This window comes from Agelaius phoeniceus, chromosome 1 (assembly GCF_051311805.1).
Source record: "Agelaius phoeniceus isolate bAgePho1 chromosome 1, bAgePho1.hap1, whole genome shotgun sequence".
NCBI classification, from domain to species: Eukaryota; Metazoa; Chordata; class Aves; order Passeriformes; family Icteridae; genus Agelaius; species Agelaius phoeniceus.
The window spans coordinates 123,552,357-123,573,411 of record NC_135265.1 but is presented as its reverse complement, the minus strand read 5'-3'; the positions used below and the strand labels follow the sequence as shown (position 1 = coordinate 123,573,411).

The 21,055-nt window shown below is 34.8% G+C and overlaps 1 long non-coding RNA gene across 1 annotated transcript in view; it reads left to right on the top strand.

Moving 5' to 3' along the window:
• LOC129121217 (uncharacterized) overlaps positions 1-20,763 on the top strand; it is a 31,754-nt gene extending 10,991 nt beyond the window's left edge. Inside the window, exon 2 of the long non-coding RNA XR_008534411.2 lies at positions 14,929-20,763. This is a non-coding gene — a long non-coding RNA (uncharacterized LOC129121217). The remainder of the gene's footprint in view (positions 1-14,928) is intronic.
• Positions 20,764-21,055: the final 292 nt, after the last annotated feature.

Sequence of the window (21,055 nt, the reverse complement as noted above, 5' to 3'; positions counted from 1 at the left end):
TTTTTTTTTTTTTTTTTATCCCTTTTCCCTTGCTGTGTCCTGATTGTCTGGAGTGGGATCTAGATGAGGGATCCCCCCTGGCGAAGTCACTCATGCGCTGCTGGCTGTGACACATGCTACGTGTGTCGCCTTTGTATGGTCCTGGTTGGGCCACATGCACTTAGCCTGCAGTTTAAGGATTTGCTTTCGTGTGTGTAGTGAGCGCTGGAATAAAACAGGATTTCAAAGGGTACCACTGGAGTTGACATTACAGGCCCGCTCTGGGTTTTATATAAACCTTAACCAGAGGAAACGATTGTTCCAGGTTAAATGGCCCTAAACTTTCCTTTGTTTCATTAATTGGTATCTTCTGTTTAGTTCTTGTGACAATTCTTTTAAAGAAGCCAGAGGAATAAATCTAATTTATTAATTTCTTCCATACTGACTGAAAGGTTTTCTCTGTTTTACACATGGCTGGAGTTATGTTTAGACTTACTTCTTGTCTTTAGGTTACACACATGAAGTGAACAGAGGGGGCTTGATCCTGCCAGTCCCCTCTTGAGTGAGTAAAACGTAGCTCTGTCTCGTTGTTAGAAACTCTCACTACCATCAGGGCCTCTGTTTGGTGTGATATCTGATAAAATGATTTTACCTATTCCAGGCCTCCATAAGGCTACCCAAAACAAAGGTTGTCATATAATTCTGATTTTCTAAAAGTATGCTATATGATTTTTAGCTAAGCCTCTAGTAACTTTAACTTCCTTCTTTACTTAAATGTGCTTGAGGGAGGAATGATAGCTTTTACATTAAATGTTTCATAGTACTGACAGAGGCACAAATGGAAATTAATATTTTTTACAGTTTCAGAGAAAGTACAATGCACAAACAAGGCAAACAATATAATCCAGAAGTCTTATTAATTAAAACCCAATGTAGGAGTGTACCTTTTACAAATATTTAGACTCTTAAATTCTGTCAATATCTCCATCACCTCTGAAATTATTGCTCACCTATATCCACAGTGACCCCAAATTGTCAGAGAGAAAGCCTGCCAGTTGTAAATCCACACGGGGCTACAACAGGATTGCAATTTATTATAAAGCAGAAATGTTACTGAAGGCAAAATTGGTGCCTATTCCCAAGTCCACACCTGAAAGGAACACATTTTCCAGAAATAAAGATGTTACAGAGGATTGTTTAATAATTTTTTTCATGAGATAGCATCATCATATTAGGTAGACTATATTTTTTCTGGATTTTAACCAACTGTGAATGTTTTTTTAAAAATTGTTTAAAAATAACAGGGACAACTGAAATTCAATACCACCTTGAAAAGATTAAAATATTTACTTAGGCTGCTGACTTTGTGCATGACAGTACATTATAGAATAGTCAGAATAGAGAGATAATTTTTCCTTCTTTCCCCAAAAGGATCTAGCATGGTATAATATTCTCGCTTCCTGCTGGAATGATGTTAATGAGTGCAAAAAATATTCTTGATGCAAAAGAGGAATTGAAGGACTGTTATGAAACTAAATTTAAAAGTATGTTTTAATACTCTGAAAAACAAATACAGAATAATGCGTTTTGCAGGGAGATCTTATGTACCATGTGGAAAGAGCTTATTTTAAACAAGTGTGTCCGTACATTCCTTCAGATAAGAGTGTGCACACTGTCGTTTAAATCATAGGATTTTTGATCTATATTTCTACTTATTTTTACGAGAAAATGTTTGTAATATAAGATATGCATAAACAAATTCAAAGAGCATCTGAAATTTATTCATAAAGAAAATTTAAAAATTTAAAATGCTGCTGATTATGAAGAAGTGTTTGTAAAAGTCCTAATTCCTAAAATAAACTTGTGAATCTAAAAAGGTGCTAACCTGCATACACAATGTACACAACTTTCCCCTTTCAATTAATTTCTAGTGTCAGGAGGAACTAAAATGAACACAAGAGAAGGATTTCACTCTTTTTCTCCCTAAGCTCCTTTAAAATTATCTCTTCACAGAGACACCCTGAGAAATTAGAAGTACCCTAGGAATCAGTATTTCCACCGAATACTTATTTTGAAAATGAATATATGTGCCATTTTCCTTTAGGTTTTTTTCAGTAGATATTTGTGAGTATTGTCATCAGTAAAAAGGGAATAAAAACTAAGACTAAAACATATTGTAAGGCAGCAAATAGATGCTTTTATATTTACAGCAAAATATTTTTATTTTCTTTTAATAGGAAGCCTTCATAAATCATTAAATCACACTTGATCAAGTTAACAATGGAGTTAACTATGAGCAGGTAAAATGCTATTTTCTGTGTAAGATTCAGACCTGAACCCCTCAGACACTTCTTATCTCTTTTCTATATATTTTTTCATTAACATAACACTATTTAAACTTTTATTTTGAGAGTATTACAGCAAGTAAAACATATTTGTCTGTGTGTATTCACCAACACACAGAATCAACTGATCTGTTCCTGTTTCATACAAAAATACTTGTGTATAGTTACATATTTAGAAGCATACGAAGGTCTGCTCAGTGTTTGGTTTTGGCACAGTAATTAAGGTGTCAGGATTCAGATAGTGCTGAACATTCAAAATTTAGCATTAGAGCCCCTGGTTCATCTACAACAGGATGGATACTGTGTTTATAGAGTTCATTTTTGACCTTACCTGAGTAAGTACTTTAAGTTAAAGTATGAGATGCACCTAGAGGGGTAATACATTGAGTTTAATAGGAAGACAGTTAATAACCTTTTTTCATCCTCATGCACTATCAATCATGGCTGTCACCAGTCTGCTGAATCAAAGCAAAAGTGTTCTTCACAGATGACTGATTAGAAACGCAAAATCACAAGATCCATCTTCATGGTCACTTTTATTATAGTCATTTTTAAACTGACAGCAACCTGCTCAGTTTCAGCAGACTGGGCATCACAAATAGTGTCACTCAGTGCAGCTAAGCATGAGAAGATGTTGGCTGGATTATACTTAAAAATAATTAGGCCCAAAGCCTTTTGTGGAAGCAAGAAAAAGGATTTTTGTGGTTCTAGCCCCATCTTTTCAACACCAGCAGTAGCCTATGCTTTTACATTAGGTTACTATTGGAAAATATTTTCATCCTTCCACTTCAAGTGTATAAATCAGTTCTGGTGGCCCTTGGACACCTTTTGTTGGTAATGTGACCAGTGAGTTTTGATAGAAGCCCCTATAAGCAGAGGCTTAACATTGCATACTGCTATTGTACAGTGCTGTGATGAACTGCTAGTTTCCAGCCTTCTGAGGAATATTACAAAAGCTAATTACCTTGTTAACTAGATTTGTTTCAATAACACTGTCTCCTGTTCAAATAAACTAGTGAACAGTTCAACGGTTTAAGGTTATTTATAAATTGAATGGGCTTCAGCAAATTTAAAATCAAAATGGTGTAGGTGAGAGGGGGAGGGAGAGAAAGGGAGAGAAGGAACGCTGGTACTGCAAGTTGTGATCTGTTCTTGTGTGTTTCTGGAATACAGGGAAATCTAATGTAAGTAAAGGTATTAATTAATGCTGAAAAATGAAAGCTGGTTTGTTTGGAGGTTTTTTGTTTGATTATTTTTGGGTTTTTTTAAGAAATATAAATTGCTATTGCCTCTAAAGGGTGCTTTTCCTGTGTGAAAACTGTAAGATTGGTTCCTTAATGTAAATAAAATCCTTTCCCTCTACTTAACGCTGCTTAACATGAGTAAGAAAATAATAGATTCTGATTTGGAATTTTGATTCAAGGACTGTTGGAGTGAGAAGACAGCCAAGACTAATTCTGAAATTAGGTGGAAGCTAAATAGGCCTCCCTCAAAACTCTTCAAAATCTTTACTGGTTTTTAAAACCTAAATTCCACTTCATCTTGTGAACACAAAATAACATATTGCACCAGCTGAGCATTGTTTCAGAATTGTCTTTAGAATTGCAATGAAATTGTGCATCTGGTTTGCCACTTAACTTTAACCCCCAAAAGGTAGTCTTAATAGCGAGCCTGATTTGTGTAGCTGTGATTCCTTTAATCCAGCTCATAGGACTCTAAGCTCTGTATACCTAAAACTTTCCTTTAAAACACGTTTGGTAACTCTGAGGCATTTCAGTGGGCTTCAGTGTCAGACCTTTCTTGCAGTGCCCCTTCCCATCCTTCTCTCAAACTGGAGGGCAGGACTTTGGTCAAGTAGGGCTCTTCCAAAAGGAAATGCTCTTCATTTCCACCCTCAGACCTCACTCTCGCTTTTAGCACCTGGCTATAAACACACACACAGAGTCAGTGGTGACTGACTTACACTCAGTGGTGATGAAATCTTTGCCTACACAGGCATGCAAACACACAAAGAACATGCCACATACATGTTTTTAACACTGGCACACAATCACTGCTGCTTGGAGAGGTATGCTGAAACACGGATACCAAGCTAATCATGTCAGGAGAATATCTTTATTTAAAGTATCTTTAATAGTTTTGTAATATTTCCAGGTGCTAAAGAGACTGAAGAAGGAAAGCAGGAAGCAAAGTAGGCAGGTTTATGTCCAGTTGAGATTCACACATGCTCTGCAAACAGTTTGATTCCCCTCTTTACCTCAGTTAATGTTTATCTTAAGGATATAATTAGCATTGATAATATGGTCCCATATAGAAACTCCATGGTTTTTGAAGTGGTTTTAACATGCATCTCTATTTTCTGATGAAAAATTGATACACTAATGCTGACTGACATCTGTCTAAAAATCAGAGGCTAAGTATGTCTGAATTTAAATTTCTGAGCATTAATCAAAACCTAATCAAGCAAAGAAACTAGCAATGCCTACTGATAAATATTATAATCATATTTTAATAATTATGCTTTCAGGGGAACAACAATATTTTTCCCTATTAGATATTTTAAATACTATATTCTAGACATAAATGGCTAAACAAAGTTGGCTGTAAATTATTCCTGTGCACTTTTCTGTGTAGTAAGAACATATTCCAAAGAAATCCTGAGATCTGGAAGTAAAACTATCTGCATTAAAAAGAAAATAATGGGCTACAAATGCTTTCTAATTCAGGTACAAAAGTTGTTCTTTCTCCTAGATACAAAATAATACTGATCTACTTTCTATGTTTGCTTTCTACCCAGTTGCCATTTTAAGACAGTATGGGAAAGGTGATCACTGTAGCCTAATTTAAGCACATAGTAAATCCATGCATCTCAAAAAATGAGCTTAAAAGGATGAGGAATGGTAAGAAATTTTGCGGTTTTTTTTCCTTTTACAATGAAAGGAGACACAGGTAATAATTACTAAAATATTTTTATTACCTTAAGAAAACAGCTACATCAAACTGACTTTGTAAACTTTAGTAACGCATATGTTGTTTTACTCTATATGCTGCATCTTCCCCAGAATGTGGAATACAATAAACCATATAGAATAAATATGGTTTATTGTATGCTTATTTCTTGTCAGTACACTTGCTTATCCAGAATATTTATTACATATTAGTATATAGAACAGAGTTAACTTTAAAAGGGTAAGATTTTTAGAAATTAACTTTGAATTAACTATTATTCCAACTACAGTTCTACCTATCAATCCTTATAAGACATGACTGAAGTAAGTACAAACAGTATTGAGGAAATGTTGCAGTAGAACAACTGAAACATGTTTAAGTACTGATTGCATATAAGTATCTTGTAAGATTTACCACGATGCAATTTATATAACAAATAAGTAAAGGAATTTACATCTACTTTAGTGATTACTAATGTAATTGGTGGGAAAAAATACTTAATGTGTAGGCACATGCACAGAAGACAGCAGCTGAAATAGAGCATAACTTTTATCTCAAAAAAGCAGATCTACCCAAGTAAATAGGCCAAAGAGTTCCTGGAAGGTTTCTCTTTCCAAGTACACTTATCATAAGCATATATAGACCCATGAAAAGTACCCATCAAATCCTCCAACAGCAAAGCAGAGCACTGCAGACAAGAACACTAGGAATTCTCATACCACACCTGCCTTTTTGCTGCTTGAATATGCAGCTATTTCTGACCTCGCTGCTTTTTAATTTTTTTCCCTTTGGTTTCTGAAATGTTCCTTGTAGAAACTTAAAAGGAGGAAAAAGCTTTTCTATGAGCATCAGGTTGCAATAAATGTGTGTATGTGAGAGAGTGTGTGTGCATAAAATGTATCAGGAAGGCCAGACTGGTCATCTTTCAGCATCTGTCTCCTACCTGGGGCTCAGAACCTCGGCTTTCAAGGGAAAAGAGCAGAAAGCAGAGGTCATGCAAAACATTTCTACTTATATATTCAAATTACCAGTATTTAGGATGAAGATATTGTCTGATATCAATATTCCCAGTTGCTCACTAGGCAGACAATTTTTCCCTCCTCTCAAAGGTATCGGTATCAGTACCTCCGTGTATCAGTAAGTCCAGATGATTGCTTATCAGGACTTAAAAAGGATTCTGCATTTTTCCTCTGCACTTTCTAAAATATTGACCACATAATATGAAGTGGGGATTTCTTTTTGTTGTCTTTTTATTAATTTTTTTTTTTTATCTTTATACTCCCAGACCTCTTTTTATTTTCTGCCATCTGCAAAATATAATAGTCACAAATCCTTGCAGGTTGTCTTTGAATTTATGCTTTATAAGAGCAACACTTTATAGGAAAGATGTAAATACTTCTTTGTCAAATATGCCAAAACCAAGTATTTTTCTTCCAACAATTAGAAACAATACCTATTTATTTACTACTGCTGAAGGATGCACATAGAAGTTTTAATATAAACATCAAGGATATGCTGAATACAGTAAAACAAGTGTTCATATTACAGATTGAAAACAAGAGAAGAGCTGTCTATTTCTCAAGTAACAGATTTAGGGATAAGCACATATACTTTATTTTTCATCTATCTTTTATCTGTAGTCTAAATCATAGTTTAGATCATAGTCTGTTAGGCTAAAAGGAAAAGATTATTTTTGTACAAATGTCCATCTAGGATTTGGAACCCTGCTGTGGAATGCAAAAGGGGTAAAAAAAATCCCTCAAATTTCTTCGAATAATTTAGGTGCTACAGTATCAATTTTTTTTTTTTAATATTTGATCTTTCTCTGTAGCTGTATTTAGGCCCTGTTTTCATTTTTGTAAAGTACAGGTTTTCCTTTTTTGTAAGCTGTTCTCCCATAGTGCATCTTAGTTTAATTCATTCTTAGCAAAAGAAACACCCAGGTTCAATCTGGAGACCTCCTTCCAACATAATTTAGCTGGACCTTTTCTTAGTAAAGGTTCTCTGGTTTTCATTTTCACTTCATATTCTCAAATAAAAGATCCTTTGTTGTCTACCATTTGATTGGACTTAATGAAAAACACTCCATTTTAACTTAACAGTATTTCCCTTTGAATTTATTATATTTAAGAACACTGTCAAAAATCAAGCATTTAATCTCAGGTTTTTATACTTAGAATTATATTGCTATCATATGGTTCAATGAGGTGATGTAGAAAATATATTGAATAGATTTCAAAAAGAAAAGTGAAAAACTAGCCTCATTTTAATATGAAACTAAATACTATGGCTAATGTGCAGATTGGGTATGGTAGTTGACTTTAAAGACTAACATGTGACAGGGTGCCAACAGCTGAATTGTGCAGTATTGACTAAATGAGGTTCACTGATTTGTATTGAGGCTAATATCTTCTTTAAACAATTCCGTGTAAATTGTGCGTATAAAGTCATTGGAAGCTATTTCTCAGGACAGCCTCGCTGGCTAGCTACCTGCTGGAGTGAGGAAGATAATCAATAGAAAGAAATAGAGCTGAGCATGAGACTAGGAAGCTTCAGAGCAGTTAGTGCTGATAAAAGTAGATGATGTCAATATTTGGGAATAACACAACTCTAGGATAACAGACAAAAGAGAAGTGCATATGTTGTAGAGTGTTCAAACAGGGGCAGAATTAATGCATAAGTGGCAGATGTTGCCCCAGGCTGCAAAAAGACATTATTTATTCCAGCTATTGTTAAATTCCTAGCTATACACCACTGCTCTATATAGTATATTAAAATTATATCAGGCAATGAGGGAGCTGGAGTACTTTTTACATGAGTCAAAATTCTCAGATATAAAGAGGCTGATGCACTCTGTTAACACAGAGCATTTTCCACACATCTCCTTGACCTCATAAGGACAAGCCTGTGTCAGAAGAGGATCTTGCAAAAACAGTGCTCAGTGGTCTCTAATTAAATGAATATTTAAAACTAATATTTAAAAGAGTAACAAATGCAAAATTTAATGGCACATTTTACCAGAAATCAATTCTTTGCTTGTAAAGATGTTGACATCCTTGAGTCCACCCTCTTCACCCTCCCTTTTCTTGTGTTTAAGTATTATTGAAACAAAAAATTCCCAATGCTCATTCAAATTTATAATATGGTGAATGTTTTTAGCCATGGTGTCTTTATTGGTAGTGAAATATTGGTATATTTTTTGCTAATTTAATAGTAGAAATCAGTTTTCCTCTTGCTGTCAGGCGATGAATTTTTGTTCTTCTATGCTGATCTCTCTGTTGATGTATTATGACATAGTCTGTCAACATGAACAGATACGTGAAAGGGAGATTGGGTGACTGAGACATGCAACCTGAATATGGCTCCTCTTCAATTTTAAGTGTATTATCATGTTTGGATACAGTCAGTAGAAATGTAAGCTTTTTTTTTTTCCTCTAAAGAAAGCTATTATTTTGAGGTAATTCAGGCAAAAGCAAAACAGGTGGACTATGACAAGGTCCTAAAAGAGGAATGAATGAGGTAACTCCAAAACATATGCACGTGAACGTAAAAAACTTTCACTTCTAAGTTATAGCCCCTTAAACCTAGCATTTGCAAAACACAAAAGTTTTTGTGTAAGAAGAACCAATCCAGGCTTATCTGATTGTTAAATGTTGCTATCTTTTCTTTAAAAAAAAATTAAATAATTCCACAAGCTTTACATGGTTTGTTGTCACAGATGTTTTTATTGTTTGGTGTTAGATATCTGGATTACATCAAGTAGGTGATTACTATGTCAGCTAAAAAGGTCAAGTTCCCTACTTTTTATTTCAAATCATCATAAAGAAACCTTTCTATAATGACACACTTGTCTATACTGTAGATCTCCCTCTACTCATTTTAAAAAAAGCTTCTATCTGATACATTGCTTAACACGAGAGAATTCATATTTTGATAGTTAATAGTGTCAATATTCATTCTTGAGAGATGCCTGTGTACTGAAATAATTATTTTTTTCAAAGCAAATTTCTTATCAAAAGATCATATTTTATCATTAAAAATACACGATTTATTGCAATAAAATTATTAAAGTGATGTGCCATAAAAACCTTAGATATTTTTTTCAGGTTGCTATTCTTAAGTTGTCTGACGTTGCACCATTCCATCTTAAAATTACAAGAATTCATAAGGTTGCTGTCTAATACCTAACTCTAAGGAAATCTTCATTTCAAATAAGCATGCATTTTGATTTGGGACATAGTCAAAAATCTTTAAAGATATATACATCAACTAATTTGTTAATCTTGTGCCACTTTTAGCATTTGTCACACATATAGACCAGGAAATTGGCTCCATCTCATTCTAGCTCTGTGTTGAATTAAAAACCTCTACTGCAAAGAAGAGCATGATGTGGGGAAAGAATAAATTTAGTTCTTTCCTTAGTAATGCACATATATTTCCATACATTTCACATCCTAAGGGAGCCTGTGAACGCATTCAATAAATATAAAACTGTAATTCCAGGAAAAGAGAATTTTTATATTACAAATTTCAGATAGTACTTTGTTCTTAAAAGATCTGAAATTACAAACATCATTATGTTTTTTATTCTTTTACAAAATACAGGCTAGAGAAAAAAATGGAGAGGCATTGAATTTTAGGGTCATCAGTATTTCTGAGGGTATTAGTTGACTTGGAACAAAAAATATATATTCTACAACGGCACTTGTAAATTAAGAAAATTGTGTCCAGCCCAACTAGTTCTACCTTACGTATGCTGAAATCAAAATCATATATGTAAGCATTTATATCAAACTATTGCCTATCTTCACCTTATATATTAAGGTCAGTGAAAAGAGCAGTTTATGGATAAAGGGCAATAATAAAGGGGTAGCCTTTAAACATGATTAGTTGGTGTCTATTAAAGATGTGTTAAAATGAAATATATACTGCAGGTGAAGGAAATTACTAACTCCTTCTAGGATGATGGACTTACTATATGTGTATTTCACTATCCCTTTAAAATATTTGTGAATTTGACTGCATTCTGAGGAGACAGAGCAATGTGGTAGATTTATGAGGGTCTGACGGAAACAGGGCTAGGAAAGATTATGGCATACTTGTTTAGAAAAACTGAGAACTGGAGGGTCCTGATTTACACTGACATATATCTAGATGAAACTATAGTTTGCAAATTGCCTAGAGGAGTTATCTTTTATTAAGTGTTTGATGGGTACAGAAATGTACCTATCTATTCTATAACAGTCTAGGAATACCAACACAATATTTGCAAATACAATTTCAATATTTTTAGATTTTCTTAAATATTTTCATTTTTATGCTCACCTCACCCAACCGTGTGCTGAGCTCCCAGAAGTACCTAACAACCCATATGGTTAGAGTTTTGTTGCATTATTTTGAATTCTTGAGATAGCATTGTGCTGAAATGTTCCCTGCACTGCAGGAGTAGGAGAGATCAAACCACAACTTAGGCACTTTTTACCTTTTTTAACAGCTTACCAACATATTTGACACTTTCTGCATCTTAACATTTAGAAAAAGATGTTAAAAACCCCAACGTTCACAATTAATGCACTTCCAAAGGCTTTCAAGTTCGTGACTTCACTGTGATGCCACTACATATGTTTAGTTTGAAATTAAGCAAGGAGTAACAGACAAAGCATGCAGTTTTACCAAGCACTGTAAATTTCTTGCAAAGAAAGCCCGGAAGACGGGTAAGTTTTCTACTCAGATCAACTTTCCTCATTTTATTCTGACTGATACAAGGTAGATGACTTGTCTAGGAGGAGGAGGTGGGGGGCAGGTTGGCTTTGCACAATAATTTTTGGTACATTAACTCCTCTTCCTTGAGGAGATGCTACTTTTTAATCTTATTTTAAATCATTATTATCATAGTGAAAATCTGTATTAGTCACTACAATCCTAGTCATATTTTATTAATGCAATTAAAATTGGTGTTTACTGATGCTTTAGCAACAAAATGATGAATTTAATATCAATTTAACAATGGATGATATGCATCCAAGTTCTGTCAGCATTTTTTCAAGCCAGGTGAATGCATTCTACAAATATTAGGCAATATTTTGCATAACAATCCACCTATTAAACGGGAAGTTTTGTCAAGCATGTATGTGCAGTTGGTCACCAATTTTATGTATATATATTTTTTTTCCCACAAAAATGTGGAAACAGGATTAGAATATTTTAAAGAGTTCACAGGCTTCTAATAATGACATAATGCACATTATCTGTTAGTGTAAGCTTTTGATCAGCAATAGAGAAAATAAAGTTTATGACCAGACAACTATTTATACTTTCATTATGAATATATGTTCTGTGCATTGATAGCTTTAACAAAGTTTTTCTAGTGTGGTACCATTGTATGAAGAGCTGTACATTTGTGATAAGCCACATGCCCTGACCCATTTTCATCAGTAACTTGCATGGTTTTCTTAAATCATTAACTTATCAGATCTGGGTAGGGATGTCTGGATCTTTCTGGATGTTTGTATAGTGCCTAGCATAATATAATGTGTACTGGAATATAAGGAAATAATTGGCACTTGTTAGTTATAAGCAGCACTTGTTAGCATAGGCTTTCTAGCATGCCAACAAGCAATTAACCTCAGCATCAGTCAATCACCTTTTCCTAGTTAACTCTCATTACACTTTGAGGACAGCTGCCATCTTCTCGTGGAAAAATACATGTAACTGTGCCCCTGACTGTCATGCGAGTTTCAGACCAGTGTAACTTTATTCTATCCAAAAGAATTAGAGCTTTCTAAATAGTAGGGTAATCAAGAAAATTATTTTTCTTCCATGACTGTAAATTAGGAGTAAGTGCACCTAATTCATTGGTGCTGCATCTGTTTAAAACTGTGGCACCGAAATTGGAATCAATCTTTTCTTTCTGTACCTAAGAGGTGAAAGTGTAGTACTGTACGTAAGTCAATCAATGCAATGATGTTGCTTAGCAATGTAAATGCAAAAGAGTAGATTGCTGATGCCAAGAAATTTGCACCCACATATTGCACCTGTCAGTAAATGGGAGTTTGCATTGCAACTGCACTGCAGTGTGGAATTATTGCCCTAATTAGAGACTTCTTCATCTCTATTAGGTATGCCTGAAAAGACAATATGGTGAGGTTTTCTTATCAGCTCATCACTGCTAGGAATGGCAGGAGTAACTGGTTTTGTTTGTTTTTACTCTTTTTGCTTGTTTTTTTGGTTTTTTTTTTTTAAACAGCAAACACTTCAAATCAATTTTTGGTAGGAGTAGATGACCAGAAGAGAATTTCTGTGTGCTATTTGTGTAGAAGAGAGAGGTTGACGGTGGGTTAATAAAACTGTTTATTCCCATTTCCCTACACGTAAGCGTGATTTTCTTGGAAGAAAGGTATGGAAGAGCTGAACTGTGATTTAAAGCACATCATTTTATTTCAATAGCAGGAAGCAACTTCCATAAATGACAACTTTTTTTCTTTTGATAACTCCAGTAAAATACAGAGATGACACCTGTATGAAGCATTATTTTTAGAAAGAGGGACTGGGACACTTCTTCTCCCTTGACTATCAAAATGACATATAAATATCATTTCTTTTACTTTTTCTGTGAGTTTTGTGACTTGTGCCTTGGTGTGTGACTGCGATGTGCTTTTTTTGTTGACAGATGTGAATAAGGTATAGAGAGTACTAAATAAAAGCTGCCTGGTCCAAATAGGCAGCAATATGCAGCACAACTTAAGGAAAAACAAACAAAAAATCCAAACCAAACCAAAAACCCCAACCAATAACAAAAACTCCCCACAAAAGAAAACCAAACCCAACCAACCAACAAAAATAAAAAAGAAAAAAAAAAGAAAAAAAAAAAAGAAAAATAAAAGAGATTCACTGTAGACTTATTTCTTCCTGGTTAGTACATTAGGGAATAAACTGAAAAATATGGAGTATTTTTCCAGTGAGTGATGAAAACAAAAGAAGGAGAGAGTTGAGGCCTGTAAGGTATTTTAATTTAAGATTTTTACATATTCTATTCTGAATAAATCTTTCGATTATGAATCACAGTCTATCCAGCTTAGGTAAGAAAACCGTAGAATAGGAGTTTCTTTTTTGTTTTACAGAACTTTAGCTATTATTGCTTAACATTTTCTGTGTTTTGCTGACTGAAATTCTTTGGGGAATGTTTAAAGAATGGACTTTTTAGTGGATTTCTTTGGGGTATTCTTTTCAAATAGTCACTCTTGAAATCATCCTGAGGCATCTTTGGATCTTAAGTCACTTTATACTGTATTAAGTCACTGTCTAAAGTTCCTACTAGTAGCTGGGAATTACCTTAGCGATATTAGCCACTTTTCAAATGGAAAAGTGAAGTGAAAAAGTTCTATGATAGCAAAATATAACTAGATTTAACTTGGTTGTTGATAATATGTTTTCTTCTAACTGTATCTTTGTTATCTCTAAGGGAGTTAACAATCATAAAATTTTCATCTTGCCCTAAGCATCTGATTGCTTTATTTGGTACCAGAATTTACAATCCCAGAGCAATCCCTACCCTCTTTGACGAGTCACATACTTGCAGTTGTTGGGTACACCCTGGCTGGCTTGGGTGAGGGAGTGGCCCCACAAGCAGCTCCACTGGCAGCTCTGAAGGAGCAGTAACCTGCATCTGGGCTGTGGCATTAAGCTAGAACAGACTGAAACTGCTTCCTTCAGTAGCTGGCACTGTTATGCTAGAAAGCATAGCCGGGCTGTACCTATACAAAATATAAACTCATGCCAATGCAGGAACACAAGATACTGCAGGATCATGAAACAACTGTTTCTTTTTTAAATGTTACATAAACCTCATGGTGCAACTGTGGTAGAATAGGAAGCTATAGGAAGCTATTTTTCATGTGTAACTATTATGTGCCTCGGGAGAGCAAAATGTTTTTCACTATATTTCTGCTTAAACTATTAAGGACACTACTGGAAAAGTTCTTAAAAGGAAACTGGATTATTTGGATTAAAATATTTTTAGTAGTCTGATAATTATGTAAGAACATGAAGAAATGTGAAGGGAAGCAGAACCATGTAAAGCAGAAGGGAGTGTACTCACTGGTAAAAATGAGGTGAGAAAATGTTATGTTTTGGTATAAAACATGTTTCCTGGTAGTACTTTTGCTGAAATCAGCATTATGAAGCAGACCTATGATGATAATTAGTTATGTAAACTCATAATGCAAACTTGCAGTGTGTTGCAAGCCTGGTAAATTTGTTAACTTTGTTTTTTTTTGACTAGACTTTGCTCATATTTAAAATGATAGATACAGGGAGAATAGGACAATTCTTTCTTTGTTTTGACTCAATAACTGTTCTATTGCCTTTTTGCCTGGTGAGTTAGAGAATCATTTTGGCCATTTAACTTGTATCTGCAGTATGTTCATGCAGTGCAACATAGTTTTGCCTCTTGGTTATTAAGACCAGCCACCATAAAAATCCATTTTAACTGGTGACTTAAGAAATGTTTCCTTGTCAATAAACATGAATTTGTAGCCTTGGTCATCTCTGATGACTAAAATATATGGTTGCAAAACATGAAATGGTATTAATTATTCAGTCTAAGTGCTCTATTCTGATACTTTTTTGTACTTACACACACATTTTCTTTTCCTAGGTATCTTTTTAGTGCTGAAATGGACACACTAATTGTGAACCACGTGGTAAGGAGCTCCTTCTAAAATATGCAGTAGCACATTTACTGGAATTTAACAGGCTGTGTACTTTAAAGCCTCTCCTGCCTGTAATCCTGTGAACAAACCTTGCAAGTCACAGTGCCAGCTCGAGATGCAGCACAGCACAGAACTGCAGCCCTGGAACAGCCCCCACCATGGCAAGGGACAGAAGGGAGACGCTGACCTGCAACGGGACCAGAGACCTCGCTACCAGGATTTGCTCACGGTTTTGCTTCTGGCAACTCGCATTTCCATTTTTCTCAAAGCTTCTACATCTGTGTCATCAGACAAAGCCCCACGAGTGATGGCAGAGCAAACTGTAGCCTTCATTTTCAAGTTTGAAGAGAAAAAATTATTTACATGTTTAAATCCCAGAACTGGCTGTCCAGAGGTCACTCTTTGTTGGACACTGCTATGAACCATTAAGGCTTCCCAAAACTCAAAAAGAAATGGGACATAGTCAGGGGCGGAAAAATCTCATTGTTTAAAATTTCCTTAAATTCCATTTCATTGTATTATATGATTTTTGTCCTATCAGAGGTATATGAAAGATGGGATGTTTCTATCATTGCTTGCATGAATGACTACTCAAATTGACTGTCAGAGCTTGCAGGACCAATCTTTGACCCTTCTTAGGTTTGTTTTAAACTGAAGGAAATTATCTTTTAATTGATTAGGACTTTAGGCTATTTTTAAAGGAAAATTATTGATTCGTGCAATGAATTTTACTGCTTAATCAGCCTTCCACCTCAGTATTTATATATATTTTTGGTTACAAATTTAGATAAATGTTTAACTATGTGTTTTAATGCTGGCCTGCCTTTTTTTTTTCCCTTTCCTGTTTAAGACAGGTTTTTCTGAATCAAACCCTTGAATTTAGTGACAATTAGTACAATTTCCAGACACATCAGCAAGAGTTTCTGTACTAAGTGTGGGAATGTAAATGTTAAGAGGAAGCACAAGTAATGACTTTTTTTCCATTCACAAAGGAAGCACTAAGACATTAAGGTTACTCAACAGAAATTAATAAATGCAGCCTGGGAAGTTATTATTTTTCCAAACTGTGAAAAGATCTCTGAAATAATAAAGATAAAATACAACAAAAACCTGGAGAAACTGTCTAATTTTCTTAAAAAATAATAGGAAACAAAAAAAAAAGGCATTTCACAGTGAAGAAAATCTTCAGGCAGGGGAAAAAAAGATTTGTTTGGCAGAGTGTTAGGGTCGCTTGAAAGAAAAATTCAGGGCCTGTTCTTTGCTGCTACTTCAGAAGTGTGTTGGGCATTTAATCTTAGTTGCCCTGTCTGCAAATAGAAAATGATAACGCCCTTTTTGCAGTGTTGTACAGTCTCTAGAAGTTTCACAATGAAAGAGGGAAGCATTTCATAGGGTATTTAAAATTGCCTGTTGGACCTCATCTTTTTAAAATAAAAGTTTAGACTATACATCCTGGAGGAGATGGGTCTCTAGGGCAGTGCAGGCAATGTTTAAGTGGGGTATTTTTTTTACTTCACTTTTTTTTTTTTTTGTTGTTTTATTTTTTAAACTGTTTAATGGACTGATTTTTGGTATCCTCTCTGGAACATACAGGTCTCTGGAGACTGATAGAAATGAGGTTTGCTGGGAATAAGAGAGGCGTCTTTAGGAGATCCCATCATCATCAGAATTCTGTCATCATCACAAAAACTTGAAATTAGTATGGCCCATATCTTAGTATTTCAGCTTCTAAACTTTCAGCAACATTTTGTCTGGCTAACATCTTAAATGCCATGGCTTTCCTATTAGATAAGCAGGCTGATTTCATTACTATTTCTTGACAGAGCAAGATTAAAAAAAAAAAAAGACTTGTGAATCTCCTGTAGAGAATTTTGGTGACAGAAACAGAACTGCTGTTATATGGCTGTACATATTTTATGATACAGAAAAGGAAATTAACAGGAAATTAGTAGAATTTCTACAGGAATCTTTAGAAAATCTATGTAAATATAAAATACAACAAGCAAATGGCATCTCCACAGTTTATTCTGGCAGCACTAATCACGTTTATTCTGACAACGGGCAAGGAGTGTGCCCAGGGTGGTGTCTCCCGACCCCTGCCCCATGTTGCCAGCCTTTAGCTCTGCTCTGGTGTGGCTGTTGTCACCACAGAGCTATGCAATGGGGCTGTGCAGCTTTGTCCCCTGGCATATCCCATATCCTGACCCTGAGTGTAGCCCCGTGCTCTTGCAGTCATTCTTGAAATGTGTTCTGGCCTGGAGCAAGGGCCCAAGTTCACAGGGCCAGAGACATAGGAAGCCCCACAATTTGACTCCTGCTCTGAAACTTTCAGCATTTATGGTAGGAAAGGTAATTAACAAAGCAGATACAGAATTAAGATGTTTTATCATAATATCAAAAGCAAGAATGCAACATTTTTCTGTTTAGGTAATCAGTGAAGGGACAACAGTGTCTGTTACCTGCAATTTTGCCAGTGGTAAGTGCCAGCTAAGAGCTGAAGCACAGATGTATGAAATGCTTGTTATTTATCACTGACATGCTCACAAGATGCCACCAAATGTATCACGCTCTACTATAATAGAAGAAACCATAATTACTTTGTGATAAAAATGGATATGTTATAATTGTTGGTGAATTAAAGACTCAAAAAGAGATTAACCTTTGATAACAATTTGTTATCTGTCTTTAATTAAATCCAGAGCGATTTAAATAAATAAGAGCATCTTTAGGGCTTATGTTTTAATTGTGAAAATGACTAATTTGTGCATGTCGTTATTTCAAGCTACTTTAACTGCATTACTTGCATAAGTTCAAGAAGCAGAATTTCATTCCATCTGGTGATTATTTACTTTAATTAATCATACAGTCAAAAAACATAGAATTAAAAAAATAATTACTAAAAACCTGTTTGAACCTAATAGAGAAATTTAGGTGACTATATATGTCCATATGGAACCTGAAAATTTCAACACACTTCAAAAAATGAATAGAGAAAACAGTCAGGGAGCTAAAAATCCTGTGATTTCCTCAAAAAGCCTATTTTTGCTACTATTTCAACAGATTTATGTATAAAGAATAGATGTATATAAACTGCTTTTGAAGATATTTTTATTTTTTAAAAAAAAGTAATGTGTTATGTGTTCTACTGAGATGGAAGCGGTTTACTTTCACTGCACTCTGGACCTCTGACCCAAGTTAAATACACAAGGGGACCTAGTATGTTAATTAAAGGATCAAAAAAAGTTTCCAATTGGTTATATTAGGTCTGTCAGTGAAACATTTTTGGACTTAAGGAGATGTGTGACTCACCTGAGGACGAGGCATGTTAAATCATTTACAGGTTGGGCACTTTCCAAATCATGAGTGCTATCATTCTGATACCCTTAAAAACCACTAAGTTGACTTGCAGACCATTACCTTCTATCAGGAAATTACTCAGAAGCCTCACTGGATCAGCAGCAAGCCTACAAGTGTACTTCTCTAGAGTGGGACATGACCACCCTGTCTCCTGTCTTGGACATGAAAGCCATATGATAAATAATAATAACAATAACAAAACCAATAACAGTAATAAATATCTAATATTTAACAAATAAAAAGTCTTAATAATTTGGTATCTATCTAATATACTAAAATTCAGAATTATTAATGCTGGCAAAAAGTAGCAGAGTGCATCCCAAAAAAGTGATTTTTGCTGTGTTGTTACAGATGTTCCAACTATGCAAACAACAGGTTGCAATGCTATACTTTTAAAACTCCAGTGGTATGAAAATGTGCACATGTGCACAGCAGATCACTGGTTATTGCAGTAAAGGCAGTCTCTGCTTCTGCTATACATTTTCCCTGCTGATATGCTCTTTTTTTTTTTTTTTGAGGTTGTCATATGGTATAACACTTTTACTACTTGACTCCTCCCACTTTTCTTCAAACCACATCCTGATTTTTGGCCTCAGAAACTAAACATATGCACAACTTACAGAACAACACATGATATTGTTTCTGTATAACATCATACCAGCTGGGATATAAATTCTTACAGACAATTTTATGTGAATGAAAAATACCTACATTAAGACATTTTCCATAGTTGTGCAATACATACCACAGCAGAGCATATGGTTTAGAGTCAGAGATCCTCACTTAGAATTATAACAAAAGTCTCAAGTCAGGCCACAGATCTTCAGACAGTGTAATTTTGAATAGATCATCCTAATTTATTTCTATTTTATTTCTTACTACTTCTATTCTGTTTTGGATTTCTGGAATCCAAACTCAGCTAGTTTGTGGGCATATTTAAGACCTTTAAATTTTATCTATTTCATTCATTTGGTATCAAGTCAAATAAAATTATCATTTAACTAAGGAGTAGGTAATTTATGATGAAATTTTAACTTGTATCACGATTTGAAGATATGCCAATAGGCATGACTCCTCATTTTTGGGAAGTATATTTCATACATATTTTCATTAGTAAAAAACTATTTTTTTCTGATCTTTCAGTGTTGTTTGTTTATGTATGTATGTATCTATGTATGTATGTATGCATGTATGAATTTATTTATTTATTTATGTGGGGCAATGGTGGAAGTGGTTGGGTGGTTGTTACATTCCCCTTCAGGATAAAGAATCTGCGTGTGAGGCTTTTCTCCCACGATCTATAAACTTTAATCAAGTCATACTCAGCCCTCCTTTTTAATAATCAAAGACATTGAGTTTATGCTTTCACAGCAAATAATTTTCTTCTGCTCTTAAATGAATTTTAAATGCAATTTTGTGAAGTCTCCATTTTTTTCCCACCATTCTCATTAAAATATGGACAACAGATCTGTGGGAATTATTCCAACAATTGCATCAGCATTCAAGGATTACATTTTCTGTTCATGCAGCTTCATGGTGGGAGCTCATGTTGGGTTGCTGATCCACCATGGCCCCTAAATCCTTGTAGAGTTGAGGCACTCCCTGTCACCATACCCCATTTCTGGGGGGGTGAAATCCATTTGTATTATGTTTAACTATGCATTCATGTCTCCTAAGATGCTCATCTCTTGCAATGGATCTAGCTGATAAAGAAATCTCTTCCTTGGTTTCATAACGATGTTCTCACTGAGGAATCTTCCTGTCATCCTCAGATCCTTAGCATGGTAGTTTGTACTTGCACCTCTGGGTCACTGCTGGGAATACTGAATAGCACTGGGCCTAGTAAAGGTGCCTGCTGGATACAATTAGAAACAATTCAATATAATTTTTCTTTTTAATGTATCCTTTGATGACCTGCTAGCCAGCTCTTGGTTGAAATTGTCTACATTGATGCTATGTAGCAGAACTTTTATTTTCTTAAGAAAATTATCTTGCAGCATTTACAAACTTTTATTATGCATTTATCAATTAAACAAAAAGAAGAAAAGCATCCAATGGACAGGTGAAAAAAATCTGTTTTCCACATAGCAGACAAAACACTCAGGATTAAAATTCTTCAATTTTCTCTGCACATATAACTTCATTTCAGAACATTTCATACATAAATAATACTGTTCATCTTTCAGAACTGGAAGGATTCTGACTTGCCTGACATATCTATCTCAAAATGTGTAAGGGATTTCTGAATTTATTGGAACCACCTCTGAGAAGCTTACAGGACTGATGCCAGACACTGGTGCATGCGCTTTCCTCAGTTGTATTTAAGATGTTTTGCCAACAGTTTGTCTCTCAGACTATGGTTTATAATTTGCCACAAAACCCAAATTCATAAAATTAAATAAATATTCTTAATTAATTCTTAATCCACCTTTTGGCAGACATATCTTGTTTTCATTTCTTTCTGTAAAAGCAGCAACACTGCATCTACTATGTTGGCAGATAGAGGTACGTCCAGAACCCTCCCAAAATTTTAGTATTGTCATAGTCTTCCTCCTTCTCACCCCCCAGTATTTAATGTGCCTGAAAGGTGTTTGCATTTTTCCAAGTAAAGAAAAAGGAGGGAGTAAACTTTAAAATGAATCAACTAATTTAAAATGTCTCCCTTTCTTCCTCTGGACCCTTCTCTCTTCTGGAAGAATGTTCTGGTGAAATTTA